Source organism: Arachis ipaensis, chromosome B5 (genome assembly GCF_059453495.1).
Source record: "Arachis ipaensis isolate K30076 ecotype BB chromosome B5, ASM5945349v1, whole genome shotgun sequence".
NCBI classification, from domain to species: Eukaryota; Viridiplantae; Streptophyta; class Magnoliopsida; order Fabales; family Fabaceae; genus Arachis; species Arachis ipaensis.
The window spans coordinates 48318816-48344844 of NC_142440.1; the positions used below are offsets into that span (position 1 = coordinate 48318816).

The following is a 26029-nucleotide window of genomic DNA, read 5'->3' on the forward strand; positions in this document are numbered from 1 at the left end:
ATTTACTTTTCTGTTATTTACATTCCCGCCATTTTATTTTCTGCAACTCTCAACACAAGTTATGGATTCGCTCAACTAGAACATTCTTCTAATTAAAGTTGCTTGATCCATCAATCCCTGTGGGATTCGACCTCACTCTATTGTGAGTTTTTACTTGACGAAAAATTCGGTACACTTGCCGAAGGAAATTTGTTGAGAGATAGTTTCCACCCGCATCAAGTTTATGGCGCCGTTGCCGGGGATTGATTGTGCATCAACAATGATTAAATTGGAAGATCACTGGATTGAGCATTTTTATTTTGTGAATTTCATTTTCTGTTTGAGTGATTTACTTTCTGTTTTAGTTAAACTTCTTCCCTTCCCCCTCTACTCTTTTGTTTTTCTTTGTTATTTTCGATTCTGTTTGCTAACCCACTAACTGTTTGATATATTACATCACCCACAACTAACAGTAATTCTGACAAAAAAATACTTTCTGCACCTATCTTTTCTTTCTTGCACTTGATGGTTGTATGACAGGGAGAAGAAGCGGGGCTTCAACTTCCTTCGATTCTGAACCTGAGAGGACCTTCCTTAGATTAAGGAGGGAGGCAAGAGGAAAGAAAGTGGTCGGTGCTGAGGAAGAGGAGGAATTATTTGAACCAAACATGGAAGACAACATGGAAAACCATCATGAAGAAGAGGATCACAACCATGGGGGATGAGGTAGAGCAAATCATGCTGGTGAGGATAGAAGAGTTTTGGGCTCTTACATCAATCCAAACCCAGGCAATTGTGGAAGTAGCATCCAAAAGCCAACAATCCATGCCAACAACTTTGAACTTAAACCACAGCTCATCACCCTTGTTCAGAACAACTGTTAGTTTAGAGGAGGTGTTCAAGAAGACCCCAATCAACATCTAACCACCTTCCTGAGGATATGTGACACAGTGAAGTCTAATGGTGTTCATCCTGACACCTATAGACTACTCTTGTTTCCATTCTCACTTAAGGATAAAGCAGCCAAATGGCTGGAGTCTTTCCCAAAGGAGAGCTTGACAACTTGGGAGGATGTGGTGAACAAATTCTTAGCAAGATTTTACCCCCCTCAACGAATCAATAGGCTGAGAGCTGAGGTTCAAAATTTCAGGCAACAAGATGGTGAGACTCTATATGAAGCATGGGAGAGGTTCAAGGACTTAACAAGGAGGTGTCCACCTGACATGTTCAACGAATGGGTGCAGCTGCACATTTTCTATGAAGGGCTCTCTTATGAGTCAAAGAAGGCCGTAGACCATTCATCCGGAGGATCTTTGAACAAGAAGAAGACTATTGAGGAAGTCATAGATGTTATTGAAACAGTAGCAGAGAACGACTACTTCTATGCTTCCGAAAGAGGGAACACAAGAGGAGTAATGGAGCTAAACATTGTAGATGCTCTGTTGGCCCAAAATAAGCTCATTACCCAGCAACTGGCTGACCTCACCAAGAAGATGGAGAGGAACCAAGTAGCAGCAATCTCGACTTCATCAACAACCCAAGAAGGAGTGAATGAAGAAGCAGAGGGTAGTCAGGAGCAAGCCAACTACATTGGGAATTCACCAAGGCAAAACTATGATCCATACTCCAAGACCTACAACCCTGGATGGAGAAACCACCCAAACATTGGGTGGGGAAGTTAGCAAGATCAAAACCAAGACCAGAGACGTTACAACTCCAACAACAATGCAGCTCACCAACAATTCACACAGAGGACATCTCAACACTCCCACAACAACACTTCTCCACACGCCTATCAAAACCAAAATAGCACATCTGCTCCGAATCACCCATCAATTGATGATAAGCTCTCTAAGATTGAAACCTTACTTGAAGGAATATGCCAAGAGATTCAAGAAAATAAGGTGTTCAAAAAGGAGGTGCGAGCCAATATTAAGAACCAGGGAGAGACCATTAGGAAGCTGGAATTCCAAGTGGGATGTTTAGCTGAGAAGATTCCCAAACCTACTGATAGCTTCCGAAGTGACACGGAGAAAAACCCCAAAGGAGAAGCAAAGAAAGTAAGATGGGAAGATTGCAAAATGGTTACTACAAGTGATCAAGAGACTGAAGACAAGCAAGGGAAACTTTTCGAACAACCTGAAGACAACTCAATAAAGGAGGAGGACAGAGATCACCAAGAACTAGAAATCTCACAACAAGAGCTGCTGAAGCTCTATGCACCCTTCCCTCAACTGCTCAATGGTGCTGTGGGAAAGAGAATATACTCAAAGTTCCTAAACTTGTTTGTATCTCTGCATGTAAACATACCATTCATCAAGGCAATTCAATAAATGCCTGCATTCATCAAGTATATGAAGGAACTTCTTCCCAGGAAAAGCTCACTCAAAGAAGGCCAGACTATAGTGATGAACAAGGAATGTAGTGCCCTTATTCAACCTGAGTTGCCTACAAAAAGAAGAGACCCAGGGAGTTTTCACATCCCTTGTGCCATAGGTGAAACTATGTTCGATAGAGCACTGTGTGATTTGGGGGCTAGCATCAACTTACTGCCCTTATCCCTGGTGAAGAAGCTGCAGATCAATGAGATAATGCCCACAGATGTAATCATCAGACTGGCTGATAAAACTCAAAAGCAAGCAATAGGAGTGGTGGAAAATGTGTTGCTAAAGGTTGGGAAATACTTTCTCCCAACAGACTTTGTCATCCTGGACATGGAAGAGAGTCACACTCACCCAATCATATTGGGAAGACCATTCCTAGCTACGGCCAGAGCACTTATCGATGTAGAGAAATGGGAGCTAATATTGAGAATCCATGATGAACGACTCAGCTTCAATGTTTTCAAACTCTCACAAGAAACAGATCAAGAGGACAAGGAACTAAGCACAGATGATAATGAAACACTGAAAGAGGAAACAAGCACTGAAGCACAGCCAGTTCATTCTGAGATCCCCTTAATTGACAAACAAGGAAAACAGCAATTGCCACAGCTCAAAGAAAAGTTAGAGGAACCTAAACCTCTAGAGGTAGGTAAAGACAGAATCACAACTCCTTTAGAAAAAGAGGTCACCGAGGGCAAGGCAACCTCAAAAGAAACAAAGAAGAAGGTACCAAGGAGGTGGAGGAACAAGAAGATCCCTACGGAAGACTTCTCTCCAGGGGATAGAGTTATCTCAGCGTACTTCCTAGATATTCCCCCTAATCTCCCAACTGTACCATCTCAGTTACCTAAGGTCTTCACTATCAACAGAGTTCTTTCCCTGGAACATGTAGAAATCATTGATCCAACCAATGGATATAAGTCCACAGCAAGAGGGGAGGACTTTAAGCACTACCAACCACCCTGATCAGGGAAAAACATCAAGCTAATGATGTTAAAGAAGCGCTTCATGGGAGGCAACCCATGTTTTATATGTTTTTAGAAAATAGTGAAAAAAGCAATGTTTATGAATTTCAACCCAAACTTGACAAACACTTGGTGAAATCTTTATCATGCAGTATATAGTGAAGAACAAGTTTGGTGTTCAAAGCAGAACTCTTGGAGCTTTGAACAAAACTTTTCATCACAGTGCTCCAAACTAAGTTTGGTGTCACCCCAAGGTGCCATCAATCTGCCTATAAGGATACACAAGTAGTTGGCTAGTTGAAATTCATAAATATACAAACTATTTTTTTCTTCTCTTTATTATTCTAGCCGTAGAGTTTGATTTTTTTTCCTTATTTTAATTCTTATAGGAAAAAGGAAAAGAGCATTGAAGGGGATTGATTGGACAACTAAATGGGGGGAGATTCCGCCACTTAATGAAGAACACTACACACATGTCTCAAGAGGGAACGCATGGGGAAACGTTGCCATGCAACATTGGAGAAGGAAGACCCTTGAAGAACGAACCAATCACTCTCATTAAGTGATGATCCTTGTCCTTCCTTCATACACAACCCCAACCGTCCATCAAGCAACAATCATTGCAATCCACACCTTCCATCCACTCGTGATCTCCCTATATAAGTGAACCTTAGTGTATGCTCATTCCTCACACTCAAATTCCCACTCTCCACACTTCATACTTTCGGCTTGCTCAACCCTCCTCATCACACTCTGTCCTAGCCAATCTATTCCTCATCTATCTGTATCCTCCAACCCCCCTCAAAACAGCAACTCAATTCATGGCATCATCAAGCTCAAAGAGGCAAAAGAGGAAGGAACCCATGGAGAGTGTTCCTTTCGACGAGAAGAGATTCAAAACTGCCTTTCATGAATGTGAATTTGAACGGATAAAAGCCAGAAAGATATTGCCAGAGTTAATCTTCCAAATCAATGCAAAGGAGTCACCACAAATTCTGGAGAAAATCGAACAGAGGGGGTGGCAATTGCTCACAAGTCCAGAGGGGAAGATCAATGGAAACCTCATCAAAGAATTTTATGCAAATGTAGTAAGAGAAGATAAAACCAAGGCCCCAACCTTCAAAAGTTACGTGAGAGGAAAGGAGGTGGACTTCAGCCCAAATGCCATAACGAGAGCTCTTCACCTGAAATCACCTCATTTTGATGAAGACAGTTATCAGGCAAGGATAAGTAGAAGCCCTGATAATGATGAGCTCTTAGAGATAGTGTCAGACATCTGTGTTATAGCAGCTGACTGGGAGAGGTACACAGATGGGAGACCCAAGTTCATCAAGAGGGGAGACCTGAGCCCTGAAGCCAAGGGGTGGTTTGAACTCGTAAGGAGGTCCATTCTACCAGCTGCAAATAATTCAGGGGTAAACATCAATCGAGCTACTATGGTGCATTGCTTAATACAGGGTGGGAAAATCAATGTGAATGAGCTCATCGCCGAGGGGATTCAAGATTCAGCTGAGAAGGTTGATTCAGGTGCCAGGCTTTGGTACCCCAGCACCATTCTCCGCTTATGCAACAAGGCCAAGGTATTATTTGAGGACAGCAATCCAGACTGGGTGAACCCAGGGAGGCCAGTTACACTTGAGCGATTGGTTTATACTACACCTGCTCAGCAACAAAGAAGGCCACAAATAGGGAAACCAAAAGCGAAATAAAGAGTTCACCAAGAGGGACCTCATCAGGAAGAATATCAACAAGGAGAGTATTATGATCCAGCTAACTTGAACATGAGTCACCTTCTAAAAGCCATTGAGGATCTGGGGATGAGACATATGGAAGGACAAGAGCAAATACTGAACCTTCAATCCAACTGGCTGAGCCAACAGGAAGCATGGCAAAAACAACAAATGGAGCAGCAGCAGGAACACTACTCCCAGCTCACTCAAGCCATCAACCAAGTGAATGAGAGGCAAGAGCTTCAAGAGAAGCACTTGCAAGAACTCAACCAGCAGCAAATAGCCCAAATGAAAACTTTCAATGAGTTCAGTGTACTCAATGAAGGAAGGCAACTACATAGGGAGGAGTTCTATGTAAACACTCAAGCCAAGTTGAATTACATGTCTAATCATTTGCATCATCTCCACTATGCCATTCCCACATATGATGAGGTCCAAAAAGAATTGGTAGAGCAAGAAGAAGGGAAGGTGAAACAGCAGAAAGAAGCACTAAAGAAGAAGATGGAAGATACTGGCTTCTGGAAGAAGCTGCTTGGAAAAGGCAAGGGAAGTGGAAGTACAAGCACTCAAGAGAGATACAATGAGGACAAGCAAGGATGGGAGCATGGGCATCCACATGAATGACAGGTGGTGGAGTTCTTTTTGGTCCATCGTTTTCTATGCTTTAAATAAGGAAGATCTTGTATGAAATAGAACATGCTTCCATGTTAGTTTGAATCTTTTTAAATTATGTCTTTTAAGTTTTCTTTCTGAATAGGTCTCTGTGTGCTATTCTTTATGTCACTGCATCCTTACTTTACTTACTTGTATGCTTGTTCCTTTTGAATCAAATGAAGAGAGAATGTTTATGTTTCAAAAGACCAGAGTGGAGTTCATACTATGGAGTACATTCATGAGTTTGTGGTATGATCATAAGTTAGCTAAGTTGGTTCAACCATAAGGTGGGATGACAACTATCTGGCCTGAATACTTAGCTTTGAATATACTCATGAGACTAAGTATATGACAAGATCCTAATAAGAGAAAGAGAAAAGAATAATGAAAGTGGAAAAACAAAAGAAAAAGAGTAAGCAATAAGGCTAGGCACCAATGGTTTTGATCTTAAGATATGTGTCTGTGGTGTTCCTGTGTGAGGGATCTACTTGGATGAATAAGCTCTTAGGGGTGCTTTATCACTTGGTAACTTGGGTTAACTAACCCGGGATTATCAGCTAAAAGTCCATTATCAAGAGTAACCCTCACTACAGAGCACTTAGTAACCTAAAGAGGTGCTGGACACCAAGGTCTCAAGAAGGAAAATAAATGAACTATATGCCTGTGGTGTGTATGTATGGGAGAGAGACTTGAGGGAGTAAGTCCTTAGGGGTGCTTCAACACCTAGCACCTTGAACCAACTGGTTCGGGAGTGTTGGCTGAAAGCTTATCTTAAAAAGTTGCCCCCTTACAGAGCACTTAGCCTAAGAACACCAATAAGCTCTGAAATGACAATAAAGGGATCAATGAATAAAAGTCTCATGGGATGTAAGCAAAGTGAGTGTTTTAGGACATGATAAAGGTCTGAAAGCCAGTAAAGGAATGAACCTAAGTTGCTATGCATGAAACCACCATAAAATCAGTGATATGACTTCCACAAGAATGACTCATTGCTCTTGGCATTCTATTCATCATTCTCTTGTTCCAGTACTTGCTTAGGGACAAGCAAGCTTTAAGTTTGGTGTTGTGATGCCAGGGCATCTTGGCCAGTTTCACTGACCTTTTCTTTACTGTTTTTAGGTTAGTTTCATGCATTCTCTTAGGAAATAAGCTAGTTTTGGGTAGCTATTCACTTACACCTTGATTCAAGCATACATTGTGCATTTTACATTATTTCATGAGGATTTTGCATGAGTTTAGTGACAAATTGTATGCTGCATTACCCATGACTTGTACTAGAACTTTGATGCACTCTATTGCTTGATTTCAGGACCAAAGGAAGCAAGGAATGGGAGGTAACCTGCAAAGTTAATGAGAAAAGTGATTGCCAATAACGCTCTCGAAGCCATCATTGACCACGTTAAGAATCACGTTAACTAAGTTAACGTGAACTCTAACGTGGAGAGGGGAAGTTGAGCCAACATTAGTGACACTTAACATTGTCACTAACATTGGCAAATGCTCACAAGTGGCCACGTTAGAGTCCACGTTAACTTAGTTAACGTGGCCTCTAACGTTAAAAGGGGGAAGAAACGCCAACGTTAGTGACATTTAACATTGTCACTAACGTTGGCCTAAGGAGAAACATACCACGTTAACTCCCACGTTAACTTGGTTAACGTGGGAGCTAACATAAGAAGCAAGAGTGTTCGACAACGGTAGTGACACCCAACATTGTCACTAACGTTGGAAGCAACCACACAACCCCCCAAGGAGCCACGTTAACTTCCACGTTAACTCAGTTAATGTGGAAGCTAACGTTGATGAGTGAAAGAAACGCCAACGTTAGTGACATTCAACATTGTCACTAACGTTGGGGATGGCTAAGCATGGCCACGTTAGAAGCCACGTTAACCTAGTTAACGTGGACTCTAACGTGAGACATAGGGGCACCTTGGAACGTTAGTGACAATGTTGAGTGGCACTAACGTTCTCGAAGGATGGCAAGCCCACGTTAAAGAACCACGTTAACTAAGTTAACGTGGGCTCTAACGTGGGAACAAAGGGGGCTTTTCAAAGTTATTAGGAATGTTAAGTCTCAATAACGTGTGCGAAGGACTTAGTGGCAACGTTAGTGGCAACGTTTGTGCCACTAACGTTGAAGTTAACGTGGCTTTTACTTAGGAAAGTTAGTGAGAAAGTTGATTGTCACTAACGTTCTCGAACTCATATTTTCACTAAACGTTAACACCCCTAACGTCCTGAGCTAAAGTCTCTGCCCACTTCACACTTTCTCTCTGCAAGTAAAGCCAAGCCCAAATAAAGAAGAGAACTGCTTCAAACTCAAGATCCAAAGGCCCAAGACTTGAAGAGCCAACTAGAAGCTGAGAAAAGTAGTATATATAGGAGTAGCTTTGAATTGTTGAGGGGTTCAAAAAGTTGGAAAAGAGAACTACTCTCTGTATTTTACCTTCTCTGCATTTTCTAGTTTTATAATATATTCTCCATCTTTGTTTTCATTTTCTAGAGCTATGAACAACTAAACCCCTTTCATTGGGTTAGGGAGCTCTGTTGTAATTTGATGGATCAATACTAATTTTCATTATTCTTCTTCTATCTTTTCTCTTGATTTTACTTGAAAGCTTTCAATCTTCATCCAATTGGGTAGTTATCTTGGAAAAGAAGCTATTCAAACTTGGATCTCTTTTGAACCTTTAAAGAGGAATGAAGAGATCAAGCTAGAAATGCTTTCTCATGCTGGACCAAATTGGGTTTGGATGGGTATGTGACTATAACCCTCTCAATACTTGATTTGGGAAATGCATGTGGTATAATCAGTGACCATACTTCATCTCTTCTCATGAGCAATTGACCAAGGAATTGGCTATTGATCAAGATTTGAGAGATTGAATTTGTAATTCAATCAATTAAGATTGCCAAGGAGATCAATGAGTGCATTGATTGAGGAAGAGATGAAAATGAACTTGATCCGGAGGATTGCAATATCTCCTAAGCCCAATGAACTCCCCATCTCTGATCTTACCCATTCTCTTTAATTTCTGCCATTTACTTTTTTGAGCAAATCCCCCATTCCCATTTACAATTCTGCAATTTACTTTCAGTCATTTACTTTCAGTCCTTTAATTTTAGCATTTACTTTTCTGTTATTTACATTCCCGCCATTTTATTTTCTGCAACTCTCAACCCAAATTCTGGATTCTCTCAACTAGATCATTCTTCTAATTAAAGTTGCTTGATCATTCAATCCCTGTGGCATTCGACCTCACTCTATTGTGAGTTTTTACTTGACAACAAATTCGGTACACTTGCCGAAGGAAATTTGTTGCGAGATAAGTTTTCCGTGCATCAGTAGCTTTTTGCCTCTTGAATAGTTTTGGCATCTCACTTTATCCATTGAGGTTCAGAATGATTGTCATCTATAGGAACTCAGAGTTCAGATAGTGTTATTGATTCTCCTAGTTTAGTATGTTGATTCTTGAACACAGCTACTTTATGAGTCTTGGCCGTTGCCCTAAGCACTTTGTTTTCCAGTATTACCACCGGATACATAAATGCCACAGACACATAATTGGGTGAACCTTTTCAGATTGTGACTCAGCTTTGCTAAAGTCCTCAATTAGAGGTGTCCAGGTTCTTAAGCACACTCTGTTTTTGCTTTGGACCTTGACTTTAACCGTTCAGTCTCAAGTTTTCACTTGATACCTTCACGCCACAAGCACATGGTTAGGGACAGCTTGGTTTAGCCGCTTAGGCCAGGATTTTATTCCTTTAGGCCCTCCTATCCACTGATGCTCAAAGCCTTGGGATCCTTTTTATTTACCCTTGCCTTTTGGTTTTAAGGGTTATTGGCTTTTTGCTCTTGCCTTTTGGTTTTAAGAGCTTTTGGCTTTTTCTGCTTGCTTTTTCTTTTTCTATATATATATATATCTGCAAGCTTTGTGTATTCACTGCTTTTTCTTGCTTCAAGAATCATTTTTATGATTTTTCAGATTATCAAATAACATGTCTCCTGTTCATCATTCTTTTAAGAGCCAACATATTTAACATTCTTAAACAACAACTTCAAAAGACATATGCACCGTTCAAGCATTCATTCAGAGAACAAAAAGTATTGTCACCACATCAATATAATTAAACTAAGTTCAAGGAAAAATTCAAAACTCATGTACTTCTTGTTCTTTTGAATTAAAACATTTTTCATTTAAGAGAGGTGATGGATTCATATTCACTACTTTAAGGCATAGACACTTAGATACTAATGATCATGTAACAAAGACACAAACATAGATAAACACTTAACATAAAGAAAATGAAAAACAGAAAATTTGAGAACAAGGAATGAGTCCACTTTAGTGATGGTGGCGTTTTCTTCTTGAGGTACCAATGATGTCCTTGAGCTCTTCTATGTCTCTTCCTTGTCTTTGTTTCTCCTCCCTCATAGCTCTTTGATCTTCTCTAATTTCATGGAGGATGATGGAGTGCTCTTGATGTTTCACCCTTAGTTGTCCCATGTTGTGTGGAGGAAAATGTATCCCCTGAGGTATCTCAGGAATCTCTTGATTTGCAGTCAAATGTTCTACCACTGAGCTATAGACCCTTGAGATGAATCTCTCCATCTCCTATGACTTGGAGGTGGAAGCTTTTGTCTTCCCTTTCCTCTTTCTAGAGGTTTATCTGGCCTTAGGTGCCATCAATGGTTATGGAAAAACAAAAAAGCTATGATTTTACCACACCAAACTTAGAATGTTGCTCGCCCTCAAGCAAAAGAAGAAAGAATAGTAGAAGAAGAAGAAGATATGGAGGAGATGGAGGTGATTGGTGAAGGGTTCTTGAGAAAGGGTGATATAGGATTATGAGGAGGTAAGGTGAGTGGAAGTATGTGGGGATTCTGTGGTGTCCACAGATCCTGAGGTGTCAAGGAATTGCATCCCTGCACCAATTAGGCATGTAAAATGCCTTTGCATGCAATTCTGGCGTTTAAACGCCGAATTGATGCTTGTTCTGGGCGTTCAACGCCCAGATGTAGCATGTTTCTGGCATTGAACGCCAGTTCTATGCTTGTTTCTGGCGTTCAGCGCCAGCTTTCCTCAGTATGCATTCCTGGCGTCTGAACGCCAGGATGCTGCTTGTTTTGGGCATTCAACGCCAAATCCATGCTCTGTTCTGGCGTTGAACGCCAGCCAGATGCTTCTTACTGGCGTTTAAATGCCAGTAAGTCCTTCCTCCAGGGTGTGATTTTTTTTCTGCTATTTTTGATTCTGTTTTTGATTTTTCTATTTATTTTGTGACTCCACATGATCATGAACCTAATAAAACATGAAAGAACAATAAAATAAAAATAAAATTAGATAAGACAAAATTGGGTTGCCTCCCAACAAGCGCTTTTTTAATGTCAATAGCTTGACAGTGGGCTCTCATGGAGCCACACAGGTGATCAGGTCAATTTTATAGACTCCCAACACCAAACTTAGAGTTTGGAAATGGGAGTTCAACACCAAACTTAGAGTTTAGCTGAGGCCACCCAACACCAAACTTAGAGTTTGACTCTGGGGGCTTTAGTGGACTCTATACTGAGAGAAGCTTACTGTGCCTCTTTTCCATGTTTACAGAAGGATGATAACCTTGTGCTTTAAACACAAGGGAGTCCCCATTCAATTGAAGGACTAATTCACCTCTGTTAACATCAATCACAGCTTTTGCTGTGGCTAGGAAGGGTCTTCCAAGGATGATGGATTCATCCTCATCCTTTCTAATGTCTAGGATTGAGAAATCAGTAGGGATGTAAAGGCCTTCAACCTTTACTAACACGTCCTCTACCTGACCATAAGCCTCTTTTCTTGAATTGTCTGCCATCTCTAATGAGATTTTAGCAGCTTGCACCTCAAAGATTTCCAATTTCTCCATTACAGAGAGTGGCATGAGGTTTATTCCTGACCCAAGGTCACATAGAGCCTTCTCAAAGGTTATGGTGCCTATGGTACAAGGTATTAGGAACTTTCCAGGATCCTGTTTCTTCTGAGGCAATCTCAGTTGATCCAATGCATTTAGTTCATTGGAGAACAGGGAAGGTTCATCTCCCCAAGTTTCATTACCAAATAAATTGGCATTCAGCTTCATGATTGCACCAAGGAACTTGGCAACTTGCTCTTCAGTAACATTCTCATTCTCTTCTGAAGAGGAATACTCATCAGAGTTCATGAAGGGCGTAAGGAGGTTTAATGGAATCTCTATGGTCTCTAGATGAGCTTCAGATTCCTTTGGTTCCTCAGAGGGAAACTCCTTATTGATCACTGGACGTCCCAGGAGGTCTTCCTCCTTGGAATTCACGTCCTCCCCATCCTCCTTGGATTCGGCCATGATGGTTATATCAATGGCCTTGCACTCTCCTTTTGGATTTTCTTCTGTATTGCTTGGGAGAGCACTAGGAGGGGTATCAGTGATCTTCTTACTCAGCTGGCCCACTTGTGCCTCCAAATTTCTAATGGAGGACCTTGTTTCATTCATGAAACTCAGAGTGGCCTTAGATAGATCAGAGACTAAGTTTGCTAAATTAAAGGTATTTTGTTCAGAGTTCTCTGTCTGTTGCTGAGTGGATGATGGAAAAGGCTTGCTATTGCTAAACCTGTTTCTTCCACCATTATTAAAGCCTTGTTGAGGCTTTTGTTGATCCTTCCATGAGAGATTTGGGTGATTTCTCCATGAGGGATTATAGGTGTTTCTATAGGGTTCACCCAAGTAATTCACCTCTGCAATTGCACGATTCTCAGGATCATAAGCTTCTTCTTCATAAGATGCCTCTTGAGTACTCCCAGGATTCCTCTCAGAAGTGTACATGAATTGGTTATCAGCAACCATGTCAATGAGTTCTTGAGCTTCTCCAGGCGTTTTCTTTAGGTGAATGAATCCACCTGCAGAAGTATCCAATGACATCTTAGCTAATTCAGACAGACCATCATAGAATATATCCAGGATGGTCCATTCTGAAAGCATGTCAGAAGGAAACTTTTTGGTCAGTTGCTTATATCTCTCCCAAGCTTCATAGAGGAATTCACTTTCTTTCTGTCTGAAGGTTTGAACATCCACTCTAAGCTTACTCAGCTTTTGAGGAGGAAAGAACTTGGCTAAAAAAGCCGTGACCAGCTTATCCCAAGAGTTCAGGCTATCTTTAGGTTGAGAGTCCAACCATACTCTAGTTTTGTCTCTTACAGCAAACAGGAAAAGCATAAGCCTGTAGACTTCAGGATCTACTCCATTAGTCTTAACAGTATCACAGATCTGCAAGAATTCGGTCAAGAATTGAAAGGGATCTTCAGATGGAAGTCCATGAAATTTGTAGTTCTGTTGCATTAGAGAAACTAATTGAGGTTTCAGCTCAAAATTGTTTGCTCCAATGGTAGGGATGGAGATGCTTCTTCCATGTAAATTAGAATTTGGTGCAGTGAAGTCACCAAGCATTCTCCTTGCATTATTATTATTTTCGGCTGCCATCTCTTCCTTTTCAAAAATTTCTGTAAGGTTGTCTCTGGATTGTTGTATTTTAGCTTCTCTTAGTTTCCTCTTCAGAGTCCTTTCAGGTTCAGGATCTGCTTCAACAAGAATGTTCTTGTCCTTGCTCCTGTTCATATGAAAAAGAAGAGAACAGAAAATAATAATAGGGATCCTTTTTACCACAGTATAGAGGTTCCTTGTTGTTAGTAGAAGGAGAAAGGGAACAGGAGTGGAGAAGGATGGATAATCCAAACATAAGGGTGAGGATAGAAGTGGTAATTTGAGATGAGGTGATGTGTTAGTGAATGAATTAACTAAATAGAAGAAGATGAGAGAGAGAAGTTTTCGAAAATAATTTTTGAAAAGGAGTTGATGATTTTCGAAAATTAAAGGGGAAATAAAATTAAAATTAAAATTTAAAAAAATTAATTAATTAAAAAGAATTTTTTAAAAAAGAGGGAGGTATTTTCGAAAATTAGAGAGGGAAGAGTAGTTAGGTGATTTTGAAAAAGATAAGAAACAAACAAAAAGTCAATTAGTTAGTTGAAAAAGATTTGAAAATCAATTTTGAAAAGATAAGAAGATAAGAAGTTAGAAAAGATATTTTAAAATCAAATTTTTTTGAAAAAGATATGATTTAAAAAGATATGATAGAAAGATATCTTTAAAATTAGTTTTGAAAAAGATTTGAATTTTAAAATCAAAATTAATGACTTGACTCACAAGTAATCACAAGATATGATTCTAGAACTTAAAGTTTGAATCTTTCTTAACAAGCAAGTAACAAACTTGAAATTTTTGAATCAAAACATTAATTGTGGATAATATTTTCGAAAATTATGAGATAAAATTAAGAAAAAGATTTTAGAAAAATATTTTTTTAAAATTTTCGAAAATAAATAAGAAAAATGAAAAAGATTTTAGTTTTGAAAAATATTTTGAAAAGATAACATTTTTAAATTGAAAATTTAATTTGACTCATAAGAAACAACTAAATTTTAAAAAGTTTTGAAAAAGTCAACTCAAATTTTCGAAAATTTATGTGTGAAAAAGGGAAAGATATTTTTTTTTTTGAATTTTTAATCATGAAAGAGAAAAACATCAAAAAGACTCAATGCATGAAAATTTTGGATCAAAACATGTGATGCATGCAAGAACACTATGAATGTCAAGATGAACACCAAGAACTTATTTTTGAAAAATTTTTAAGGAAAGAAAAACATGCAAGACACCAAACTTAGAAATTTTTAATATTTAGACACTAAGAATTCAAGAATGCATATGAAAAACACGATACAACACAAAACAATATAATATGAAGATCAAACAAGAAAGTTTATCAAGAACAACTTGAAGATCATGATGAATGCAATGCATGAATGCAATTTTCGAAAAAATGCAAGATGAATATGCAATTGACACCAAACTTAAAATTTGACTCAAGACTCAAACAAGAAACACAAAATATTTTTTATTCTTATGATTTTATAAATTTTTTTTTTTGGTAATTTTCGAAAATTATTTGAAAAGGAAAAATAAGGATTCCAAAATTTTTAATATGAATTCCAGGAATCTTGCTCTCTTAGTCTAAAGCTTCAGTCCAGGAATTAAACATGGCTCACTTGCCAGCCAAGCTTTCAGTGAAAGCTCCGGTCCAAAACGCTAGACATGGCCAATGGCCAGCCAAGCTTTAGCATACAAATCAGTCATACAACAGCAAATTTGATTAGCAACAACTAGCTTGCTCTTGTGATGATGGTTTGGAAGCCTCAGTCCAAATGAATTTAGACATGGCTTTACAGCCAGCCAGGATTCAACAAATCATCATGAAACACTAGAATTCATTCTTAAAAATTCTGAAGAAAAATATATTTTTGAAAATAATTTTTTTTATTTTTTTGAAAATAGGAATAATAAAAACAAAAAGGTTAAAATTAAAATAAAGTTACCTAATCTGAGCAACAAGATGAACCGTCAGTTGTCCAAACTCGAACAATCCCCGACAACGGCGCCAAAAACTTGGTGCATGATACATGCGAAATTGTTACTCTGAGGTTGTAAAATTTGTTGTTCGTTCTCTCCCTGGCATGGCGCCAATAACTGGTGCACAATACCATAGTCCAAACATAACTTCACAACTTCGCATAACTAACCAGCAAGTGCACTGGGTCGTGCAAGTAATAAAACCTTACGTGAGTAAGGGTCGATCCCACGGAGATTGTCGGTATAAAGCAAGCTATGGTCATCTTGTAAATCTCAGTCAGGCGAATATCAAATGGTTATGGAGTTTTCGAAAATAAATAATAAATAAATAGAAAATAAAGATAGAAACACTTATGTAATTCATTGGTGGGAATTTCAGATAAGCGTATAGAGATACTTTCGTTCTTCTGAACTTCTGCTTTCCTGCTGTCTTCATCCAATCAGTCCTACTCCTTTCCATGGTAAACTTTATGTAAGGGCATCACCGTTGTCAATGGCTACATCCCATCCTCTGTGTGAAAATGGTCCGATGCGCTGTCACTGCATGGCTAATCATCTGGAGGTATCACCGTTGTCAATGGCTACATCCCATCCTCTCTGTGAAAATGGTCTGATGCGCTGTCACTGCATGGCTAATCATCTGGAGGTTATCGATCATACTGGAATAGGATTTACTATCCTTTTGCGTCTGTCACTACGCCTAGCACTCGCGAGTTTGAAGTTCGTCACAGTCATTCAATCCCTGAATCCTACTCGGAATACCACAGACAAGGTTTAGACTTTCCGGATTCTAATGAATGCCGCCATCAATTTAGCTTATACCACGAGAATTCTGATTAAGAGATCCAAGAGATAATCATCCAATCTAAGGTGGAATGAAAGTGGTTGTCAGGCACGCGTTCGTATGGGAATGATGATGATTGTCACGTTCATCACATTCATATTGAATTGCGAATGAATATCTTAGAAGCGGAATAAGTTGAGTTGAATAGAGAAACAGTAGTACTTTGCATTAATTCGTGAGGAACAGCAGAGCTCCACACCTTAATCTATGGAGTGTAGAAGCTCTACTGTTGAAAATACATAAGTGAAAGGTCCAGGCATGGCCGAATGGCCAGCCCCCAAACGTGATCAATATGATCTAAAGATGAACTAAAAATCATAAGATGATCCGAAGATCTGTAAAAAGTTCTATTTATACTAAACTAGTTACTAGGGTTTACAGAAGTAAGTAATTGATGCATAAATCCACTTCCGGGGCCCACATGGTGTGTGCTTGGGCTGAGCTTGAATGTTACACGTGCAGAAGCTCTTTCTGGAGTTGAATGCCAGGTTGTAACGTGTTTTTGGCGTTCAACTCTGGTTCGTGACGTGTTTCTGGCGTTTAACTCCAGACTGTAGCGTAGGACTGGCATTCAACGCCCTTTTGCATCTTCTAAACTCGGCCAAAATATGGACTATTATATATTGCTGGAAAGCCCTGGATGTCTAATTTTCGACGCAATTGGAAGCGCGCCATTTTGAGTTCTACAGCTCCAGAAAATCCACTTTGAGTGCAAGGAGGTCAGAATCCAACAGCATCAGCAGTCCTTCTTCAACCTCTGAATCTGATTTTTGCTCAAGTCCCTCAATTTCAGCCAGAAAATACCTGAAATCACAGAAAAACACACAAACTCATAGTAAAGTCCAGAAATGTGAATTCAACATAAAAACTAATAAAAACATCCCTAAAAGTAACTAGATCCTATTAAAAACATACTAAAAATAATGCCAAAAAGCGTATAAATTATCCGCTCATCACAGGATTCCTCTCAGAAGTGTACATGAACTGGTTATTAGCAACCATGTCAATGAGTTCTTGAGCTTCTGCAGGTGTTTTCTTTAGGTGAATGGATCCACCTGCAGAAGTATCCAATGACATCTTAGCTAATTCAGACAGACCATCATAGAATATATCCAAGATGGTCCATTCTGAAAGCATGTCAGAAGGACACTTTTTGGTCAGTTGCTTGTATCTCTCCCATGCTTCATAGAGGGATTCACCTTCCTTTTGTCTGAAGGTTTGAACATCCACTCTAAGCTTACTCAGCTTTTGAGGAGGAAAGAACTTGGCTAAGAAAGCCGTGACCAGCTTATCCCAAGAGTTTAGGCTATCTTTGGGTTGAGAGTCCAACCACACTCTAGCTCTGTCTCTTATAGCAAATGGGAAAAGCATGAGCCTGTAGACTTTAGGATCTACTCCATTAGTATTAACAGTATCACAGATCTGCAAGAATTCAGTTAAGAACTGAAAAGGATCTTCAGATGGAAGTCCATAAAATTTGCAGTTTTGTTGCATCAGAGAAACTAATTGAGGTTTCAGCTCAAAATTGTTTGCTCCAATGGTAGGGATGGAGATGCTTCTTCCATGTAAATTGGAATTAGGTGCAGTAAAGTCACCAAGCATCCTCCTTGCATTATTATTATTTTCGGCTGCCATCTCCTCTTCCTGTTCGAAAATTTCTGTAAGGTTATCTCTGGATTGTTGTATTTTAGCTTTTCTTAGTTTCCTCTTCAGAGTCCTTTCAGGTTCAGGGTCTGCTTCAACAAGAATATTCTTGTCCTTGCTCCTGCTCATATGAAAGAGTGGGAACAGAAAAATAATAATAATAGGGATCCTTTTTACCCAGGTATAGAGGTTCCCCTGTGTGAGTAGAAGAAGAAAAGAATGTAATGTAAAGAAGGGAAGAAGAGAAAATTCGAACACAGATGGGAGAGGGGGTTCGAATTTGGGTGAGATGAAGTGTTAGTAGATGAATAAATAAATAGAAGGAGATGAGAGGGAAGGAGAATTTTCGAAAGTAAAATTTTGAAAAGGGGTTAGTGATTTTCGAAAATTAGGAATGAAATCAAATTAACATTAAAAATTGAAACAATTAGTTAATTAAAAAGAATTTTTGAAAAAGAGGGAAGAGATTTTCGAAAATTAGAGAGGGATAGTTAGTTAGGTGGTTTTGAAAAAGGTAAGAAACAAAAAAAAAATCAATTAGTTAGTTGAAAAAGATTTGAAAATCAATTTTGAAAAGATAAGAAGATAAGAAGTTAGAAAAGATATTTAAAAATCAAATTTTTGAAAAAGATAAGATTTTTAAAAAAGATATGATAGGAAGATATGATTAGAATTAGTTTTGACTCCCAAGAAATCACAAGATATGATTCTAGAATTTAAAGTTTGAATCTTTCTTAACAAGTAACAAACTCGAAATTTTTGAATCAAAACATTAATTGATGATGTGATTTTCGAAAATTATGAGATAAAATAAGAAAAAGATTTTGAAAATATTTTGAAAAAGATTTTTGAAATTTTCAAAAATAATAAAAAAAAGGAAAAGATATGATTTTTGAAAAAGATTTTAAAAAGATAAGATTTTTTTTTTAAGATAAGATATATTTTTTTTTATTTTTGAATTTCTAATGATGAGAGAGAAAAACATGAAAAAGACTCAATGCATGAAATTTTTGGATCAAAATAATGAATGCATGCAAGAATGCTATGAATCTCAAGATGAACACCAAGAACACTTTGAAGATCATGATGAACATCAAGAACATGTTTTTGAAAAATTTTCAAGAAAAGAAAACATGCAAGACACTAAACTTAGAAATTTTTCATGTATAGACACTATGAATGCAAGAATGCATATGAAAAACAAGAAAAGACGCAAAACAAGGAAATATAAAGATCAAACAAGAAGACTGGCCAAGAACAACTTGAAGATCATGAAGAACACTATGAATGCATGAATTTTTGAAAAATGCATAAAATTTTTTTAGAAAAAATGCAATTGATACCAAACTTGAAATTGACTCAAGACTCAAACAAGAAACACAAAATATTTTTTTTATTTTTATGATTTTATGATTTTTTTGGATTTTTCGAAAATTATTTGAAAAAGAAAAATAAGGATTCCAAAATTTTTAATATGAATTCCAGGAATCTTGCACTCTTAGTCTAAAGCTCCAATCTGAGGGTTAGACATGGCTTAATAGCCAGCCAAGTTTTAGAAGATACAAATCAGTCATACAACAGCAGGTGGATTAGGAACAGCTAGCTTGCTCTTGTGATGATGGTTTGGAAGCCTCAGTCCAACAGAATTTAGACATGGCTTTACAGCCAGCCAGGCTTCAACATGCTTCATGAAACACTAGAATTCATTCTTAAAAATTCTGAAATAATTTTCGAAAACAAAGGGAAAATTTTTGAAAGATTTTTGAAAAATTTTTTGAAAACTTTTTGAAAATAAAATAAGAAGAAAATTACCCAATCTGAGCAACACGATGAACCGTCAGTTGTCCAAACTCGAACAATCCCCGGCAACGGCACCAAAAACTTGATACATGCAAAATTGTTACTCTGAGGTTGTAAAATTTGTTGTTCGTTCTCTCCCTGGAATGGCGCCAATAACTGGTGCACAATACCATGGTCCAAACATAACTTCACAACTTTGCACAACTAACCAGCAAGAGCACTGGGTCGTCCAAGTAATAAAACCTTACGTGAGTAAGGGTCGATCCCACAGAGATTGTCGGTATGAAGCAAGCTATGGTCATTTTGTAAATCTCAGTCAGGTGGATATCAAATGGTTATGGAGTTTTCGAAAATAAATAATAAATAAATAGAAAATAAAGATAGAAACACTTGTGTAATTCATTGGTGGGAATTTCAGATAAGCGTATAGAGATACTTTCATTCTTCTGAACATCTGCTTTCCTGCTGTCTTCATCCAATCAGTCCTACTCCTTTCCATGGCAAATTTTATGTAAGGGCATCACCGTTGTCAATGGCTACATCCCATCCTCTCTGTGAAAATGGTCCGATGCGCTGTCACTGCATGGCTAATCATCTGGAGGCATCACCGTTGTCAATGGCTACATCCCATCCTCTCTGTGAAAATGGTCCGATGCACTGTCACTGCATGGCTAATCATCTAGAGGTTCTCGATCATACTGGAATAGGATTTACTATCCTTTTGCGTCTGTCACTACGCCCAGCACTCGCGAGTTTGAAGTTCGTCACAGTCATTCAATCCCTGAATCCTACTCGGAATACCACAGACAAGGTTTAGACTTTCCGGATTCTCATGAATGCCGCCATCAATCTAGCTTATACCATGAAGATTCTGATTAAGAGATCCAAGAGATAATCATCTAATCTAAGGTGGAACGGAAGTGGTTGTCAGGCACGCGTTCGTATGGGAATGATGATGATTGTCACATTCATCAAATTCTTATTGAATTGCGAATGAATATCTTAGAAGCGGAATAAGTTGAGTTGAATAGAGAAACAGTAGTACTTTGCATTAATTCCTGAGGAACAGCAGAGCTCCACACCTTAATCTATGGAGTGTAGAAACTCTACTGTTGAAAATACATAAGTGAAAGGTCCAGGTATGGCCGAATGGCCAGCCCCCAAACGTGATCAATATGATCTAAAGATGAACTAAAAATCATAAGATGATCTGAAGATCTGTAAAAAGTTCTATTTATACTAAACTAGTTACTAGGGTTTACAGAAGTAAGTAATTGATGCATAAATCCACTTCCGGGGCCTACTTGGTGTGTGCTTGGGCTGAGCTTGAATGTTACACGTGCAGAGGCTCTTTCTGGAGTTGAACGCCAGGTTGTAATGTGTTTCTGGCGTTCAACTCTGGTTCGTGACGTGTTTCTGGCATTTAACTCCAGACTGCAGCGTAGAACTGGCGTTCAACGCCCTTTTGCATCATCTAAACTCGGCCAAAGTATGGACTATTATATATTGCTGAAAAAGCCCTAGATGTCTACTTTCCAACACAATTAGAAGCGCGCCATTTTGAGTTCTGTAGCTCCAGAAAATCCACTTTGAGTGCAGGGAGGTCAGAATCTAACAGCATCAGCAGTCCTTCTTCAACCTCTGAATCTGATTTTTGCTCAAGTACCTCAATTTCAACCAGAAAATACCTGAAATCACAAAAAAACACAAAAACTCATAGTAAAGTCTAGAAATGAGAATTCAACATAAAAACTAATAAAAACATCCCTAAAAGTAACTAGATCCTACTAAAAACATACTAAAAATAATGCCAAAAAGCCTATAAATTATCTGCTCATCAGTGCACGAAATTGTGATCCCTGGTAATGGCTCCAAAAACTTGGTGCTCTAGTCTTAATTCGTAATTTGTCACAACTTCGATACAACTAACCAGCAAGTGCACTTGGTCGTCCAAGTAATAAAACCTTACGTGAGTAAGGGTCGATCCCACGGAGATTGTTGGTATGAAGCAAGCTATGGTCACCTTATAAATCTTAGTCAGGCGGATATCAAATGGTTATGGAGTTTTCAAATAATAATAATAAATAAACAAAAAATAAAGATAGAAATACTTATGTAATTCATTGATGAGAATTTCAGATAAGCGTATAGAGATGCTTTCGTTCTTCTGAACCTCTGCTTTCCTGCTGTCTTCATCCAACCGTTCCTACTCCTTTCCTTGGCAAGCTTTATATAGGGCATCACCGTTGTCAATGGCTACATCCCATCCTCTCTGTGAAAAAGGTCCAAATGCTCTGTCATGGCACGGCTAATCATCTGGAGGTTCTCGATCATAGTGGAATAGGGTTCACCCTCCTTTTGCGTCTGTCACTACATCCAGCACTCACGAGTTTGAAGTTCGTCACAGCCATCCCTTCCCAGATCCTACTCAGAATACCACAGACAAGGTTTAGACTTTCCGGATCTCAGGAATAGCCATCCATGGGTTCTAACTTATACCACGAAGATTCTAATATCTCGGACTCGGTCCTCTGTATTAGATATCTAAGAGATACTCATTCTAGCTTGTTTGCATGTAGAACGGAAGTGTTTGTCAGGCACGCGTTCATAAGTGAGAATGATGATGAGCGTCATATAATCATCACATTCATCATGTTCTTAGGTGCGAATGGATATCTTAGAAGCGGAATAAGTTGAATTGAATAGAAAAACAGTAGTACTTTGCATTAAATCATGAGGAACAGCAGAGCTCCACACCTTAATCTATGGAGTGCAGAAACTCTACCGTTGAAAATACATAAGTAATGAAGGTCCAGGCATGGCCGAATGGCCATCCCCCAAACGTGATCAATAGATCAAAAGATAATCCAAAGATGTTTCAAAAGATGTAAATACAATAGTAAAAAGTCTTATTTATACTAAACTAGTTACTAGGTTTTACAGAAGTAAGTAATTGATGCATAAATCCACTTCCGGGGCCCACTTGGTGTGTGCTTGGGCTGATCTTGAAGTTTACACGTGCAGAGGCTTCTTTTGGAGTTGAACGCCAAGTTGTAACGTGTTTTTGGCGTTCAACTCTGGTTTGTAACGTGTTTCTGGCGTTTAACTCCAGACTGCAGCGTAGAACTGGCGTTCAATGCCTTTTTGCTTCATCTAAACTTGGGCAAAGTATGGACTATTATATATTGATAGAAAGCCCTGGATGTCTACTTTCCAACGCCGTTGAGAGCGCGCCATTTGAAGTTCTGTAGCTCCAGAAAATTTACTTTGAGTGCAGGGAGGTCAGAATCCAACAGCATCAACAGTCCTTCTTCAACCTCTGAATCTGATTTTTGCTCAAGTCCCTCAATTTCAGCCAGAAAATACTTGAAATCACAAAAAAACACACAAACTCATAGTAAAGTCCAGAAATATGAATTTAACATAAAAACTAATAAAAACATCCCTAAAAGTAACTAGATCCTACTAAAAACATACTAAAAACAATGCCAAAAAGCGTATAAATTATCCTCTCATCAATGGCGCCAATGTTCCGAGGGTTACCTAAAACTAGAAGGTCGATCTCGAATGAGATCTTCTGGCCGGGTCTGGGCTGGTGTGTCCGACTTTTAGGATTTGAGTATATGTTATACCTAGGTGCTCCAGTGTATTTATAGTAGTGTTTGATGACCTTCCGTTAAGATAAGTTTGTTATCTTATCTTTTCTTTTGTGGGTGAGATCATTATCTTTGGCTAACCGCCTTTCTAGAGGGCGGCGTCCTTTTACTGTGGGCCTCCCTGGGCCTCTATGGTGATTCGTCCGAGCTCTTTATGAAGAGGTCAGCGGCGGACCAACCTTTTAAAGAGGTCAGTCGCTTTGTCTTCGTCCAACCCGGACTTTATAGCTCGGTCCAGGGTATGAACACAACGGGATAAACTAAGCTCAATTATGCGTATTTTTTCCAATCACAACTAAAACTAAAATATTATACATATATATATATATATATATATATATATATATATATTATCAAACTAAAAAATGTAGATCAAACTAGAAATCTAAGGTATATACAAGCAAAAGTGCAAAGTAGAGTGCTCCGAGGGTGTGTCAGGCTCAGAGGGGATGTCAGTACGCCCAGTAGTCATAACCAGCTTCAGGTGGGCATAGCGTCGCTTGTTGTGACGCTCTGACTGCTCATGGCGTCGTTGATTACGGTGCTCCATCTGATTAATGCGCTCAAAAAGGTGCTGCACAAGGTGGTAAACCGGCTGAGAAGTGGATGATGGTGCTGCTAAAGTAGGCGGTGCTAAAGGTGCTGCTGAGGATGTGGCTGCCTCAGTGGGAGTAGTAGTATGTGGTCTATGGCCTAGAGGTCCAAACCACTTGCCGTGCGGAATAACCTTCTTGCAGTCGGCAATCGGTGGTCTCTCATCCTAGGGCTCCCAAGGTATCTCAGCTCGAGTAGCCATCTGAGTGATCAAATAAGGGAATGCCAAAGTGCCTCTGAAATAGACTCTAGACATATACTTCCGGATGAGTCTTGGAAGGTATAGGTCTTTTCCTTCTAAGACATACCAGATAAGAAGGATCATAGCTGCAGGCACCTCTGACTCTTGAGTACTAGGCATCACATAATTGCTCAGTATCTGTTGCCACAACCTCGCCTCATCATTGAGATAATCAATCTTGATACCTCGTGGAGTTTCCTTCCACTTTCCCATAGCCCACGAAACTTCAGGATGAATGGCTATAGTACGCCGGACGGCATCCGAATCAAAGCTCATAAATCGAATAGCTTCCTCGGCCTTTTGAAAATCATCTGTACCATCTGTTTTAGGCCGGAAGTGGAAGATATCCTGTATTGCCTCTTCTGTGACTAAGATCTACATGACCCTAAGCTGCACTGTATCAAGGGTGATCCTATAATAGTTGGAATAGAACTCACGGACCCATGGTGCATTCACATCCGCCAGATCTCTATCCAGAAATACCCAACCTCTCTGTTCAATCTGATGTTCAGTGTACTTCCTTAAATTGGTTGGTATTTTTAGCTTCCTTTCCAAGTAGAGGTTCCTTTTTTCTATAAATACCAGAAACCAGAGTTCACAGTAAAGGTTGGCAAATTTGACTAAGTCATTAGCAGGCACAAGTTGATAAGCTTTTTCTTGATCAGAAAATTTCTTTTCACACCAAAATTCATCCGATAAAACAACGGATGACTGGCCTCTCTTCTTTTTACTGGAGCTGGCCTTAGCTTTCCCTTTCCCTTTCCTTTCAAACATCCTGAAAACCCGAATTCCCAGGGCACAAATTATCCAATCAAAGCAGAGAAATAGAAAGGCAAACAATATGTAAGCAAAACAAACATAAGATGGGCAACAGAGGAGTTAAGCTAAAACATGAAGTGAGTCAAAAAGAGATAAATCTTTGGAATGAAAGAAAGGTAGGATTCAAAAAAATCAATCAGAAATCACAATCCAAGAATCTATACAATGAAATTTAAAACGCTTGTTTATTAAGAAACAACAAGTTAAAAGAAAAGTGAGAAAACTAAAAAGAAAAGTGAGAAAGTCAATTTAGTTAAAAGTTAGAGAAATGGGTTAAAATTAATGGCATGGTAATGTAGTTCCTAACTAAAAGAAGTTCAAAAAGTTTAAGAACAAGCAAGCTCATATCCATGCATACAATGCAAATCATTGATGATAAAACATGTAACGCAAGAGGCACAAAAAGAATTGAAATCATCAACAACACATTTCAAATAGAAAGGGAACCAAAAGGAACGGAAATGCTAACCCATCACCTCATGAATTGGCTTTGGTTTAAACCAAATAAATCACAATTCAAAAGTACTAAAGTCAATTCAAGAGTAGAAGTTAAGAGTAAAACAATTTTTAGAAAAAATTTGGGCAGCATTTCGGTAGTAAAATGAGCGTTCTCGGATATAACCAAGCAATAATATTCAGCTCATATGAATTCAAAACAATTTAGACAAAATCAGCAACAAATATATCATATGAACTAAGGTGCATATTCAAACAGAGCAGCCAATTTCAATCCATCAAACCAAGTTTCAAATGAATGTATTAACAACTAAACACACAAAAATCAGATGTGAATTCATATGAACTAAACAAATAAGTCAACATACAACAACAATGAGCAACTGTTACAAGAATGCAGCCGAATACTGAATGTAAACACCTCAGCCTCCATCAACCCAAACAGTGAAGTACTTAGCCGGATAATCAATCAATTGAGCTTAGCAACAGTTGAAACCCAAAAGCAATGAAATGCCGACTCAATCAATTAATTACAGCAAAGATGAATATTGAAAACAGATTAAGATAAATTCCGGTAGTATTTCAGTTGTACATAACACTTTTCTCAAGTTTTGCTCAACCAAATCAGCTCAAATTCGAAATGAAAGCGATAGCCATTAAACATACAAAGATCATATATAACTTCATAAGAAATAAGCCAATAAGCCAACATTGATTGAGCAATTAGCAGTAGCCAAACTTGAAGCAAGAACAAAGTGGATAAATGAACCTGAGCAGTTGACAATTGAATTT

General features: G+C 38.6%; 2 non-coding genes across 2 annotated transcripts; one reads left to right on the forward strand and one right to left on the reverse strand.

Moving 5' to 3' along the window:
• Nucleotides 1-1100: 1100 nt before the first annotated feature.
• LOC148564100 (small nucleolar RNA R71) lies at nt 1101-1204 on the reverse strand. Its single transcript, XR_015884383.1, has one exon. It is a non-coding gene; the product is annotated as a small nucleolar RNA R71 (small nucleolar RNA).
• A 15954-nt stretch (nt 1205-17158) lies between these two features.
• Nucleotides 17159-17266, forward strand: LOC148564101 (small nucleolar RNA R71). The gene has a single exon (XR_015883831.1). It is a non-coding gene; the product is annotated as a small nucleolar RNA R71 (small nucleolar RNA).
• Nucleotides 17267-26029: the final 8763 nt, after the last annotated feature.